The sequence below is a fragment of the Arachis hypogaea genome, chromosome 6 (assembly GCF_003086295.3).
Source record: "Arachis hypogaea cultivar Tifrunner chromosome 6, arahy.Tifrunner.gnm2.J5K5, whole genome shotgun sequence".
Lineage (NCBI taxonomy): Eukaryota > Viridiplantae > Streptophyta > Magnoliopsida > Fabales > Fabaceae > Arachis > Arachis hypogaea.
In genome coordinates this window covers 58,452,692-58,456,454 of record NC_092041.1, presented here as the reverse complement: position 1 = coordinate 58,456,454, position 3,763 = coordinate 58,452,692, and positions in this window count along the sequence as shown.

The following is a 3,763-nucleotide window of genomic DNA, read 5'->3' as shown; positions in this document are numbered from 1 at the left end:
TTTTGTCTCTTTGATTAGCTTAGTTTGATGGCATTCTAGCTTTAATTTAGTTGCATTTTATGTTTGATCATGTGTTTTTGAAAAATGATATATTTTGGGGTTGAAAACATTTTATTGATATCATGGCTGGTGCCTTAGAGGCATTAAAAATGTTGTAGAAGCAGAGCATTATGTGTGCGCACAGCCTTGTGTGTGCGCACGCACCCCCTAGTTTTTGCCATCCGTTCGTACGCAAACTTTGTAACACCCTAATTAGCCTAAACTTTACCTCGCGTCATAAAGCAAAGGTTAATCAAAGGTAATGACAGTTCTAAGCTTATACGTATCATATATAGAAAGAATTAATATAATCTAGAAGCCCAATGAAGGATATAGCTCAAAAACAGGATTTAAAAAGCGCAAAACGTACTAACGAAGCTTCTTACTTAAGGCACAAGAAACAGATATAATATAACAAAGGATAAGAGTATAATAGTATAAGAATCTAGCCACGGCTCGTAGAGTTTAAGCCGGCAATCCATATAGACAGACAAAATTGAATCTGAAGTTTAAAATAGCTTATACAAGTTTTTCTCTCTCAATACCAGCCTCTAGGCAAAAACAAGATACAAAAGTGAGAGATATATAAACAAAATAATAAAAAAAGACTCCAAAAAGTATCATGATCCTCTGCCTCTGTCACCATCTAAGAAACTCACCGAGGTAGGTTGCGACTTGCATCTAAAAAATAACAACAGAATATGGTATGAGAACCAGAGGTTCTCAGTATGGTAACAGTGCCCAGTGATGTAAGATATAAGACTCCGGGACGCCAAAGGCAATCCTAGACTTCATATCCATCACAAGATTCATCTTAAGCCATGACTAAAACATTAAGCATAACATAAAACATTGAAGAATAACTTAAAACATAACATAATAAAGGCGTAATATAATCTTAAGGGATTTTCTATTCTAACAGTTCTTCGCTATCCCACAGCCTTCACTAACCTATCCTCCATGTAATCCCATTGCCACCACCTTCTGAACCTCCTCAATCCCAGTAGAAATCGCAGATAATTTCAATACAAGTAAAACAAGTATAGGCATATAAGGCAAGTAATTCAAGTAAACAATTAGGCATACAATTACAAGTCGACAAAGCAAACAAATAGGTACAAGATGCACATGATGAATGCCTGTCCTATTGGCTGTGATATCACATTGTCGGTTCAACTGCCCACCCGACACATCTCCATGGAGATGTCGCCCTTCGAAATCATCATTGGAAACCCCGAGATATGGTGCTCGGATCACCATCCAAGATTTTGTGCCTGCACACTCTATTGATCCGAAGGGATGCGAGTGGGATACTCTTGCCACAGACCTCATATCTCAATGAAAGTGGGATTAACTGTCGTCCTTATGCCACCGCCGCTACCTCAACAGGTGGGATTAGCCATTGTCCTTGCCGGGCGCATAACGTCTCAACAATCTCAGCATAAAATAGTTATTCAATGGTTTTCAGAAAACATTTTTAGTATATCAAGGATTGGTGCACGAAATTGCAATCACACTTTTGCAATCTGCACAACTGACCAGCAAGTGCAGTGGGTCGTCCAAGTAATACCTTACATGAGTAAGGGTCGAATCCCACAGAGATTGTTGGCTTGAAGCACGCTATGGTTATCTTATTATTCTTAGTCAGGATATAATATCAATAATAATTTTTATTTTTAATTGTAAAAAGTAAAAGAGCATAAAATAAATACTTATTATGCAGTAATGTTGAATATGTTGAAGTTTTGGAGATGCTTTGTCCTCTGAATTCCTGCAACATAATGCTTTCTCACTTTCATAAATGCAATGCTCCTTCCATGGCAAGTTATATGTAGGGAATCACCCTTGTCAAAGGCTACTTCCCATCCTCTCAGTGAAAATGATCCAAATGCTCTGTCATAGCACGGCTAATCATCTGTCGGTTCTCGATCATATCGGAATAAGATCTATTGATCCTTTTGCATCTGTCACTACGCCCAACACTCACGAGTTTGAAGCTCGTCACAGTTATCCAATCCTTGAATCCTACTTGAAATACCACAGACAAGGTTTAGACCTTCTGGATTCTCAAGGATGCCACCAATGGATTCTAGCTTATACCACGAAGATTCTGATTAAAGAGTCTAATAGATATTCATTCAATCTAATGTGGAACGGAGGTGATTGTCAGGCACACGTTCATGGATTGAGGAAGGTGATGAATGTCACGGATCATCACCTTCTTCATAGTGAAGCACGAATGAACATCTTAGATAGGAACAAGCATGTTTGAATGGAAAACAGAAATAATTGCATTAATTCATCGAGACGCTGCAGAGCTCCTCACCCCCAACAGTGGAGTTTAGAGACTCATGCCGTCAAAGAGTATAAAATTCAGATCTAAAATGTCATGAGATACAAAATAAATCTCTAAAGGTTGTTTAAATACTAAACTAGTAACCTAGGTTTCCAGAAATTGAGTAAACTAAGATGGATAGTGCAGAAATCCACTTCTGGGGCCCACTTGGTGTGTGCTGGGGCTGAGACTTAAGCCTCTCACGTGCTTGGACTGTTTCTGGAGTTAAACGTCAGGTTGTAACCTATTTTTGGCGTTTAACTCCAACTTGCAACCTGTTTCTGGCATTCAACGCCAGAATGCAACATGGAACTGGCGTTAAACGCCAGTTTACGTCGTCTATCTTCGAGCAATGTATGGACTATTATATATTTATCGAAAGCCCTGGATGTCTACTTTCCAACCCAATTGAGACCTCGCCAATGGAACCCTTGTACCTCTGAAAAAGCCATTCCGAGTGCAGGGAGGTCAGAATCCCACAGCATCAGTAGTCTTTTTTCAGCCTAAATCAGATTTTTGCTCAGCTCCCTCAATTTCAGCCAAAAAATACCTGAAATCACAGAAAAATACACAAACTCATAGTAAAGTCCAAAAATATGAATTTTTCCTAAAAACTAATAAAAATATACTAAAAACTAACTAGAACACACTGAAATCTACATGAAATTAACCCTAAAAAGCGTATAAAATATCCGCTCATCACAACACCAAACTTAAACTGCTGCTTGTCCCCAAGCAACTAGATAAATAAAAGAGGATAAAAAGAAATCAAGAAGCAATAATATCTCAGAGTTTTAAGTGAAGCTCAGATTCTAATTAGATGAGCGGGGCTAGTAGCTTTTTGCTTCCAAATAGTTTCGGCATCTCACTTTATCCTTTGAAATTCAGAATGATTGGCATCCATAGGAACTCAGAATTCAGATAGTATTATTGATTCTCCTAGTTTAGTATGTTGATTCTTGAACACAGCTACTTTATGAGTCTTGGTCGTGGCCCTAACCACTTTGTTTTCCAGTATTACCACCGGATACATAAATGCCACAGACACATAACTGGGTAAACCTTTTCAAATTGTGACTTAGCTTTGCTAGGGTCCCTAATTAGAGGTGTCCAAAGTTCTTAAGCACACTCTTTTACTTTGGATCACGACTTTAACTACTCAGTCTCAAGCTTTTTACTTGGACCTGCATGCCATAAGCACATGGTTAGGGACAGCTTGATTTAGCCGCTTAGGCCTGGATTTATTTCCTTGGACCCTCCTATCAATTGATGCTCAAAGCCTTGGATCTTTTTCACCCTTGCCTTTTGGTTTAAAGGGCTATTGGCTTTTTCTACCTCTTTTGCTTTTTTTTTCTTTTTTTTCTCTCTTTTTTTTACTGCTTTTTCTTG